This window comes from Peromyscus maniculatus, chromosome 3, assembly GCF_049852395.1.
Source record: "Peromyscus maniculatus bairdii isolate BWxNUB_F1_BW_parent chromosome 3, HU_Pman_BW_mat_3.1, whole genome shotgun sequence".
NCBI lineage: Eukaryota > Metazoa > Chordata > Mammalia > Rodentia > Cricetidae > Peromyscus > Peromyscus maniculatus.
The window spans coordinates 130,697,670-130,709,253 of NC_134854.1; positions in this window are offsets into that span (position 1 = coordinate 130,697,670).

Here is an 11,584-nt window from a genome sequence, read left to right on the forward strand (position 1 = left end):
TGACAGCCTAGACGCATTGGAAATGGAGTGGAAAAGGAGGAAGACTGTGGTTTGGGGAGATTTGGAGGAGATCCAGTAAGAACTTATAGAAAGAATAAGGAAAAAACAAGTAAACAAACAAAAACCCCACCCAATCTACCAGCTAGTCTTTAATAATTGCAGTAAGTTTAGTTCTTGGCATAGAGGATTTATGTATTTTTTATCCCGTGTTCTCATTTGGGGAGCCATTTTAGTTACAGAGGGTCCAAGAGACCCTGGCAACAGAACAGGAAGGGCTTAGGGACCAGGTGGTAGTTTAGTGCCCGAACAAAATCTCCTAGGATCTGGTGGATCTTGGTTCACAGGGTTTTGGTTCTCTACCATACAGGTGAAACTAGTTAGAGCCAGGCATACACGAGCTGCCAGGACCTGGGGCTTGGTGCTGAAATTCCAGGAGCAGGTGCAACCAGAAAGGTCTTGATTGCTGTATCTTCCTTAGATCCACAGACCTGAAGGTTCCGGGTCACTTACTTAAACCTTGAGAAAGAGACCTCAAACTGAAAATCACCAACACAGCAAAAGACAGTTCCCTTCAAATGATGTTTTATAGAATGCCGCCTGAAAGAATTATACATTTCAAGGTTATAAAATACATGAAGGTTATTAAAAACAAAAAAGAGCTATTTCAATAATCTTAGGCGGCTTATCTTGTAGTGGACTTCTCTAACTTACATAAACCAGCCTCCATGATTTTTGCAATGCTCTAAAGCTCTCGTGCCCTGTAAAAGAGAGCAAAACAGAATGAGACTGTATATTGGGTTTCTATCCTGCGAGGCTGAAGAAGACTTGGGTACAGCAGCCTCCAAGTCTGGAAGGTGGATAAGAAGCTAAGGTCATGACCCATGAGGATGTCACTCAGGTCCATAGCTCAATGTTAAACAATGGCTCAGACTAACCACCACCCAGAAGGACATGAATGAGTATTTCATCCATCCAGCACCTGATGATAACCTCTCTTTCCCACGCTCCTAAGCTCATGTATCTCTACCTTGATTATCACCGTGACTTCTAGAACAGGGCAGGCTCTTAGGGCACGTTCTCAGCTGCCATTCTCCTCAACTATCATTTAAGCCAATCTCACATAGCTAAAGGCAGTCCCAGGCTAGAGCCACTCTCCTGGGCCAGGCATAGTGGCACACTTCTGGTATCTCAGCTCTTGGGAGGCTGAGGTAGGAGGGTGGAGGGTTTTAAACTACCCTGGGCTGCACAGTGAGCTCCGGGCCAGCCTGTGATACAAAAGTAGGCCCTGCTTGGGGAGGAGGGGGTGCTGAAGGAAAAAAAAAAAAAAAAAAAAAAAAACAAAAAAACATTCCCTTGCCAGGCTTGGGAGCTATAATCCCAGAACTCAGGAGGCTGAGGCAGGGTTGCTGTGAGTTCAAGACCAGCTCAGGCTGCAATGTGAGGCTGTCTATGAAAACAACAATACCATCCTTCCCTCCCTATTTGGGGCCAGCTGTTCTTCCTACTGGCCTCCCAAGCGGCCATCATCAGTTTCCTGTCATCCTGTGTATGAATATAACACACCAATCCTACAGAGCCGGCAACACTTTTCTCAGCCCTTGGCTTGATCTGTGACCTCATCGGACTAATGGGATGCAGGAAAAAATGAGGTTGAGAGGCTGCCTTGCTCAGACTTTTAAGAGATCCAGCCGCAGGAGCATGAAGACCTGTGTTCAATCCCTAGAGCCCCACATTTCAGAAGTGGAGAGAGTGGCTAGTGAAAGACGTCAGAAGCCAAGAAAGAGCATGTATGTGCTTGCAGAGGACCTGGGTTTGCTTCCAAGCACCTGGTGGCTCACAATCGTCCGTAGCTCCAGAACTAGGGGATCAGACCCCCTTTTCTGACCTCCGTAGGCTTTGCATGCGTGTGGTACCTATGCATACATACTGTCAGGTCCCAAGGGAACCTGGGACAAATGGCTAACTGTGGTGCCTATTAGCATAGCACAGCATCTCCTTGGCCTCCAGGCTCGCTCAATACCTGTGGCGGCTCCTCTCACTGCGCCCCCTGCCTCCTACCCTGTACTTCTCTATCTGGGGCTTTGCCCTTCTTCCCCCAGCTCTCTTTCCTATATAACCTTGCCGTTTTGGCCATGCACTCTCTTGGTTCTTCTCTCTTGGTTCTCTTTTGCTCTCTTGGCTCCTATCTTGGTCGGCTTGCCCTCCCCCCAACCCCCAACTCTCTTCCTCTCTAGCTTCCCCCACCCACCTCTCCTCTCATGGCTGGGTTCAGTCTGGACTCTTCCAGGTACCTCTGGCTGTACTCACCCTCATATCTACAATAAAAATCGTTTCCTTCAACCAGACAGGTAGGACGGTCATATCCCCAGTTTCACTCACATACTGGCAAAATATTCATACATGTGAATACAAATAAATAAAGCTTTTAAGCCAGGCATGGCAATATTGGAAGAGAGAGAGAGAGACAGGGGGTGCCTCAGCCCTGGAATCCAGGTCCTGGGGACCTGACTAGGGCTGGTGAGGGAATGAAGAAAGGACAGACAGAAATGCCGGGGTTAGTGGGCGGAGCATAAGCCCATAGAGTGGCACCAACTACTCACCACAACCCAGAACCCTAGCAACTGTTTTCTGCACAGCCAAGAGGGGAGAAGTTAGCTCGTCCCTGCAGGAGGTCTCTGCACGGAGAATCCTCAGGCTGTAAGATCCTGGGGCCCAGGAAGCTGCACTCACTAGTTTTTGCACATCCTGCCAACATTTGCATCTAGACCCAAAGAAGAAGGAGAAGACTTTGCTCTTCCCGTGGGTCTGAGGCTTTGGTCCTTAACATGGTCATGGCTATGACAACGATACACATTGACACAGGACTTCCTTTGCTCCCTGGGGCTCAATGACCATCCAGTCCAGCCCAATTAGCAAACTCCAGGTTCATTTAGAGATGTTGTCACCCAAGAAAGAAGAATTGAGGAAGACAGCCAACATTGACCTCTGGCCTCCACGTGCGCTCACACGCGCAAACACACACACACACACACACACACACACACACACACACACACACACACACACACACACAACTACAAATGAGAACTTCATGTAAATGCTGTGTATACAGTAGTTATATTTTATTATTTAGGGAATAGTGGCGACAGAAGTCCTATGAGTTCAGTAAGACTCATCTTTCCCAGGTATTTTTCATATGTACTTGGTTGACTCCACGCACTCAGAATCCATGGATATGGAGCTTGCTTTCCCAACTCCTTTGCAATTTCGGCAGGGCTCCATGGAGACAGGTGGTCCTGTCCTCCACACAGCATCAGCTGGGGCTGCCTCAAAGGCTGGAGGGTGGAATAATTTGAAGGCTGGCTGTCTCGTGTCTGGAGGCTGCTAGTGGGAAGAAGACTAAAACAGGTAGGCTAGGAAGGCTAAGCTCCTAGGGCATCTATGGAGTTTTCCATAGGGCATATCCAGCATGGTAATTTCCGGCTGGCTGACCCTTTTAACATGTCAGCCGGGGATCCTGGGAAAGCAATTTCCAGGAGAAGCTACATCGATTGCTACGACTTCCACTTTGTAAATCTTAACACTCTCCTTTCTGCCCTGTCATTGGCCCATCCACATCCAAGGAAATGGAGTGCAGGACACCTCTTAAGAAAGGAGGGCCAAGCTGGGCAGTGGTGGCACATGCCTTTGATCCTAGCACTCCAGAGGCAGAGCCAGGAGGATCTCTGTGAGTTCGAGGCCAGCCTGGGCTACAGAGTGAGTTCCAGGAAGGCACCAAAGCTACACAGAGAAACCCTGTCTTGAAAAACCTAAAAAAAGGGGGGGGGGGAATTCACACTGCTAGAACTGCGGAGGGGCTGGATTGGATCTGTCATATTTGCAAAGCAAACTCTATTTCACCCAGGTTCTGAACTCTATGTATGCATTTCAGGCTAGAGATAAGAAGGGCTAGCTCAGGAGGTAAAAGTGCTTGCCCACAAGCCCCCAATCCTGAATTTGATCCCCAATCCATGATGGAAGGAGAAAACCAACTTCCAAAAGTTGTCCTCTGACCTCTCTGCGTGCGTGCGTGCGTGCGTGCGTGCACTGTAGCATACATTCACGTGTGTGTGTGTGCTCACATGTACTAACAATGGAAGGGACGAGGAGATACCTCAGTTGGTAGAATGTTTGCCTAGGATGCCCAAAGCTTGAGTTTGGTCACCAGCACAGAATAAACCAGGTATGATGGTCTGTAATCCCCACACTTGGGAAATATAAAACGGAGGATTAGGCAAAGTTTGAGGCCACTTAGATAATTGCTCTGTCTCAAAGCAAACAAATAAAACATTTGATAGAAAAGCTAATTATGGGAGCTTTGAGTAAAATAATAAAACTGCAGTTGCGGATTGCAGTACTCAGGAATGTGAACGCACGCCCCTCAAGAGTGCCTTGGTTTAGGGCGGGAGTTCAGACTTCCTTTGCACTTTGAGTTGGTGGGAAATGTGAATAGTCTACTATTACTGCCATTTCTGTAATGCCCTCTTTCTTTAAAGTGCGAGTATGTTTTGCCTACATGTGTGTCTGTACACCATTTGCGTGTCTGGTATGTATGGCGGCCAGAAGAGGACACCGAGTCCCACAGGACTAGAGTTACAGACAGCTGTGAACTGCTGTGTGGGTGCCAGGAATCAAACCCAGGTACTCGGAAAGAATAGCCAGTGCTCTTAACTGTGGAGTCCTCTCCCCAGCCCCAAACCCCTCTCTCAAAAAAAGATTCCAAGTCATTGGAATGACATGTTTTTAACTGTTTACATTTATTGAGGGAAGGGCTACATGAGCGTGCCACAACATGCATGTGGAAGTCCGAGGACTACTTACAGGAGTTGGTTCTCTCCTTCTATCATGTGGCTCTGGGGATTGAATGTGCACGCACGCACGCACGCACACACACACGCACGCACGCATAGAGGTCATTAGGCTTGGCAGCAGGCACCTTAATCTACTGAGCCATCTTGATACCCCCCTTCCAATGTTTTAAATTTCACTTATTGAATTTTTATTTATGTGCATGTGTCTTTCATGTGTGTAGGTGTCCAGGGAGACTGGAAGAGGGCATCATATTCTCTGGAACTTGAATTACAGGCTGTTGTGATGAGCCTGACTTGGGTGCTTCGAACTAAGCTCAGGTCCTCTGGAAAAGCAGAGGTCGTTCTCTTTTAACCACTGAGGTCGTTCTCCAGCCACTAATTGCACGGGGAATTTGTTTGTCTTGTGTGTTTTTGAAACAGTGTCTTGATATGTAGTCCCCGCTAGCCAGGAACTCACTGTATCAACCAAGCTGGCCTCTAATTCAGAGACCCATCTGCCTCTTGCATCCTGAATACTGGAATGAAAGGCATGCAGCACCACATCCACCCAAAGTATAATTTTGGAAGAACAAAAAAAAAAAAAGGTAACATTTGCATTCTTTCGAAATGCCCCGGCCACCTGCAAGCTGAAGAGGGGCCAGTATGCCTCCACAGCCTCCCTGTGGACATTTTGTGAGACAAGTGATTAAAACTCTTACAAGTACTAAAATACAGGAGAAGTCCAGCAAAAATGATCCGTAAAAGGCCCTGGCTTTAGTTCTCAGGATTGCATAAATCAGGATGATCCCAGCACTGGGGAGGTAGAAGCAGGAGACTTAGAAGTTCGGGCTCATTCTCAATTACAAAATGAGTTGGAGTCCACCCTGATCTGCATGAGGGCCTCTCCTCAAAAGGAAAAAAAAAAAAATCATATATTCCTTGATGACTATGGTGCCTATGTGAATGAAGTATTTCTCTATCTGTGATCCAATCTCTAAATCTCCCCCACCCGGATTAATTTTTTTCTCTAGAATTAAGCTGTTTTCATCATAATCTATAGATATGATTTTATAATTCTTTCATGTTGGTTTTTCCAAACTATCTTAGTCAATAAACTTCGAAGCCTGCCAAATAGCTATGAAACTGGGAACTTTAGGATGCATCAAATGTTTGAATTTTAATTTGTCTTCTCAACAATGTTACTTCAGAGATTTTTTTTGGGCCAACTGACTCCTAACATTTCACAGATCTAAGTCAAACTTATCACTAACAAACCCATATGTGAATAAACATTTCTTTTATACAGTGAATGATGCCCTTTGCAGGATTTACTGGGGAATTTTCATTTTCATCATTTACCTCTCTCAAAGCTGAACACAAAAGTCACAATTATAGAATGAGGAGAGAGTCTGTTCCAAACTCCAACATTTTAACACTTTGGTTCATTTTTAAAAGCAATGGGTCGTTTTTAAAATGGTTTCTCGCGGGGAGGGAGGGTTGTTAGAAGAAAAAGAACGGTAAAAGGACAGTGGGAGGGGGGCTCTTTAATGCAGAAAAGAAGATGTCATTGCTGAGTAGAAGTGACAGAGTCACAAGCTCATGAGAGGTGTCAACACATCTCCCGACCAAATAAGGCAAGGGCCAGCCAGCACCCCGCGGTGGGAAGGCTTCCGTGTGCCCTTTCTCAAAGCCACAGTAACTAAGTCAGGCTTTCAAAGCAGCTTTTTACAGGCTGCACACTCACAGAAATGTGCAGGGGACTACTTTTCATTTGGAAATGAGAAAGTTCATCAGAACCATTACCAGTACAGTCTCCCTACCTCTCCATCCCACTTCTCATCAACATAAAAAAGAAGGAAGAAGGACTTGAGCCCTCCTGGGTGGTTGATGCTCAGCTCCCTGGAGCTTTCAGACAGTGGCTACCTGTGTGAAGACACCGAGAGCTGACAGGACCACATGGGGTCAGCTAACCCCACCGGGGTGGTTCAGCTGGTATTTCAGGTTCAGGTTTGCCCCACCTTTCAGGAAGATCCCAGGGAACTCGCTGGTTGCTTTTTCCAGTCCTGGCAGAAATACTGCCAGAGTCACCCTGTCATCTCACTTCATCTCTAAGCACAGTTTTCCCCTTTGGGGAAGTGACACTAATCCCACATGCCTTGCTTTTTCACAAGGAAAAAAAAAAAAAAGTCAGACAATAAGTAATGCTATGAAACATTTCCCACAATCTAACAATGACTTTGTGACACCAGGACTGAGATGAAGCGGAGGCCAAGCAGAGGTCAACACCTCGCCCTCTTGGTATCTTAGAGTGGTAGCGCCATATTCTGAACTGACGTCAAACCACTAGACTATCCCACCACCAATGCTACATGCAGGAAACAGCTATTAATTGGTAAAATGCTACATAAACATCAGATGCTATCGCCATCACTACAGCCTCAAAGCTGTGATACTTTATTTTTAAATTATAGTCTGGAGCTGGGAGACAGCTCAGACAATAAAGTGCTTGCATACTACCAAGAGGACCTGAATTCAGATCTCCAGCACCCACTTAAAAACCCGGACAATAGGACTATAACCCCAGCACTGAGAGGTAGGGGTGTAAAGACAGATGGTCCCTGAATGTCTCAATCAATTAATCAATAGATAAGGTGGGAGCTGAGCATGGTGGCGTATGCCTTTAATCCCGGCATTTCGGAGGAAGAGGCAGAGGTAGGCAGATCTTTATGTGTTTGAGACCAGCCTGGTCTATGTAGCAAGTTCTAGGTCAGCCAGAGTTAAAGGTGAGACCTTGTCTCAAAGAAAGAAAGAAAGAAAGAAAGAAAGAAAGAAAGAAAGAAAGAAAGAAAGAAAGAAAGGAAGGAAGGAAGGAAGGAAGGAAGGAAGGAAGGAAGGAAGGAAGGAAGGAAGGAAGGAAGGAAGGAAGGAAGAGAGAGAAGGAAGGAAGGAAGGAGGAAAGAAAGAAAGAGGGGTGGGGGAGGAAGGAAGGAGAGAGAGGGGGGATGGAGAAAAGGAAGGAGGGAGGAAAGAAGGAAGAAACAAAGGTGAAGCATGACAGAGCGAAGCACCCAGCATCAACCTTTGGTCTCTACATACATAGGCACACATGCATCTGTGTATACACAAACAAGAACCTGTATCACACACACACACACATACACACACACATTATATTCTGTGTTTATGTGCATCTATCATTTTTTGAGCATTTTCATTTTTGCTGACTTGGGGAAACATAATGTATTTTTTTCTGATTTGTTACAGTATTAATAATACTATGTGCTTATTACAGAAAATAAGGAAAAGCTAAGCTAAAGGAATAAAAATATAAAATGGAGGTCAAACAGAGAAATATGTTGAATAAGCCCAACCCCTATTTCTTGTCTTAAGAAGGCATTTGAGTACCAAGTGGTCAGTAGAAATGCTATTTGTTAATGAAGGGTCAGGATGGCATACAGATTATATCAAGCAGTCATAACTTTTCAGCTTTAATTACATCAAAAGATTTTTAAAGAGTCAATTACTAAGCCACAAAATACCAGTCAGAGGAGGATGCCAAGGGTATTTTGAGCCTCTCAATGTGCTCAAGATTGTCCCCGAGGCAACAGTCAATTCTAGAAAACCTGGGTCTAGAAGAGGGACTCCAGCGTCACATCATTTACAAAGGATGATTCAGAATGTATGTATCTGCAAAGAACTGCCTGGATGTCTTGATTCAGGCAAATATTTGTTGTGGAAACCAGCACAGAGGGTCAGGGAATTCCTTGAGTTCAGAGTGTACCTTTGTCTTAGCTGGGGTTTCTATTGCTGTGATAAAACGCCATGACCAAAAGCAATGTAGGGAGGAAAGGGTTAATTTCAGCTTACAGCTCTACATCCCAGCCCATCACTGAGGGAAGACAAGGGAGGAACTCAAACAGGGCAAGAACCTGGAGGCAGAGGCCATGGAGGGTGCTGCTTACTGGCTTGCTCCTCATGGCTTGCTCAACCTGCTTTCTTTTTTTTTTTTTTTGGTTTTTCGAGACAGGGTTTCTCTGTGTAGCTTTGCGCCTTTCCTGGAGCTCACTTGGTAGCCCAGGCTGGCCTCGAACTCACAGAGATCCGCCTGGCTCTGCCTCCCGAGTGCTGGGATTAAAGGCGTGCGCCACCAACGCCCGGCTCAACCTGCTTTCTTAAAGAACCCAGGGCCACCTACCTAAAGGTGGCACCACCCACTATGGGCCGGACCTTCCACGTCAACCTTCAGTCAAAGTAATGCCTCAGAGGCTTGCCCACAGGCCATCTGGCTAGGCCATCTTCTTAGTTTAGGTCCCTCTTCCCAAATAACTCTAGCTCGTGTCCAATTGAAATAAAGCAAGCCAGCATGACCTTGGACTCCGGGTTTGTTTGAGGCAGAAATGAGGGAAGAATGTGGGAGAGTGGGCTCTAGCCTTGAGCACGCTCTTTCAAAAGGAGAGACTGTGGCTAAAAACAAGCACTGAGGGGTTCATGTCTGCCATTATGCTGTGAGCTATGTACTGAAGGATGAGATCTGAGATGTAACAGGAGACTCTGAGGTCCCACGAGAACCTATCCACATACCCTGATGGAGATCTCAGAACCGGTTGCCATGGCTTCCCTGAACTCTGTCCGCAATGGCAACAGGCACTCTGCCTTTTCTGGGCTGTACTAGACTCTGCACTAGTTTCAACTTCACACCTGACATGAACAACATTTTCATGTCATCTTCCGAGACAAGTGCTCACCCACAAGGCCTCTCCTCAGATTTGGGGGCTGTGATGAACCCTCTACTGCTCCTCAGACCTAAGCTAGCCTTTTTCCTTGCTTTTCTGTCTCCCTCTGTGTCTGCCATCTCTGGCCATCAACTTAGGAAAAGACAATTCCAGGGAAACAGTAAAAGACTGCCAGTAAAATACAAGGGCACCCTCAATGTATCCCCCACAACAAGGTAAAGCATTATTCCGTGAAGGTTACGTACAGAGTTTCTCAAACCGTCCCCTCCTCCCTGCCCTTTCTTCTTCTCTGATCACAATCCGATTCTCTGGTCCCCAGCCAATTATATATGGCAACATACTGAAGGAGAGAAAAGAACTAATTTTAGCCTTTCAGGAAACTTGCCTATGCTGACAGTTCACAGTCTTTCTCTTTTTGAAATTCTACGACCCGAATCATCTCTGACAGTTGCTGTACAGGCTTAAATATTACATATAAAGGAGGATTAAACTCATCACCCAAACAAACTACTTCATGGCAAAAATAGGGATCAAGGCTTATTTCATTAGGCATGAAAGACACTTGATAAATCCACCATAAACAATAGCACAGGGGCCGGAGAGATGGCTCAAACAGTTACCGCTCTTGCAAAGGACCTGGGTTCAGTTCTTAATACCCATGGAGCAGCTGACAACAGCCTATAATTCTATTATCAGGGAAAGCGAAGTCTCTTCTGACCTCTGTGGGCTGCTGCACCCATGTAATGAACATATTCAGGCACACACACATATGCCTAAAGTTAAAATTCAAGAAACCTAGGATGTGTGCAGTAAATACAAGAGCGGGTTATAAATGAACAGTTACTTTCTCTTTGATCTCAGGTTAATCTCATTCTTTAAAAAAAAGGAGGGGGGTGCCTTTCAAGTCTCATTTCTCACATGCAGTTTATGAGGAACCACTCAAAAGGAATCAATCGAACAGAGAGTCCCACTCCTTGGACAATAAAGTCAGCAAGCCATGAAAGCCATACCAGGGACTGACACTTATTAGAAAACGTAGCTTTAACTGCTGCCTTTGCTGCTTTGCTGGGAAACGTTCACCTGCAGTCCACTCTCCCTCACCTGTATCAGCGCCCTCACAGCTGCCCAGCAGCTGCCCTGCAGCCATCATGTCTTCAGTCATCAGCAATGACCATCCGTTCTTCCTGAATCTCTCCATCCGTTTCACAGTGGTGCAGGCAAACCCAACAAGATGAGAGTTTTTAAGGTATTAGCGGAACATTTCCAAGGATTTGGGGTTTAAGTCATCCCAACGTCCAGTCCCCGCTTTGTATTTTTGTTGTTGTTTTGTTTTGAGACCAGGTTTCTCTGTGTAGCCCTGCCTGTCTTGGAACTCGCTTTGTAGACCAGGCTGGCCTTGAACTCACAGATATCCAGCTGCCTCTGCTGGGATTAAAGGCTTATAGTCCCAGTTTCGATTCATTCATTTCCTCATTCTCAGAAAACCATTTAACACGTGTAATTTACATTTAATTAACTTTATTTTTAAAGAAGATTTATTATTTTTAATTTATGTGTATGTGTGTTTATCTGTGTGTGTGCATATGTATGTAGATGCCTACTGAAGCCAGAAGAGGGATCCCAGAAGTCAGATCCCGTGGAGCTGGAATTACTGGCAGTTGTGAGCTGTCTGATATGGGTGCTGGGAACTGAACCTGGGTCCTGCATGATCAGCAAGTGCTCTAAGCCATCTCTCTAGTCCTTGCATAAATTTTCTTTAAAGGAAATTTGAGTATTTCCTTGGTTATGATTCTTTTTTGTCCTGTTTACAAAAAGTAAAGAAGTATACTTGTATTGTTTAAGTCAGCATACAAAGTAATATGTCAATCACTAGAACCATACATTTACTAAGCAATTGTTAAAAATTAACTTTGGCTTCACTTAGTTTTATTTGTATAATATGTCATTCATAGGCAAAAACTACTTAGTGTAAAATTAATAAAGGTTCCCTGGGTGATCATATTATATCTCTAATGAAGATGA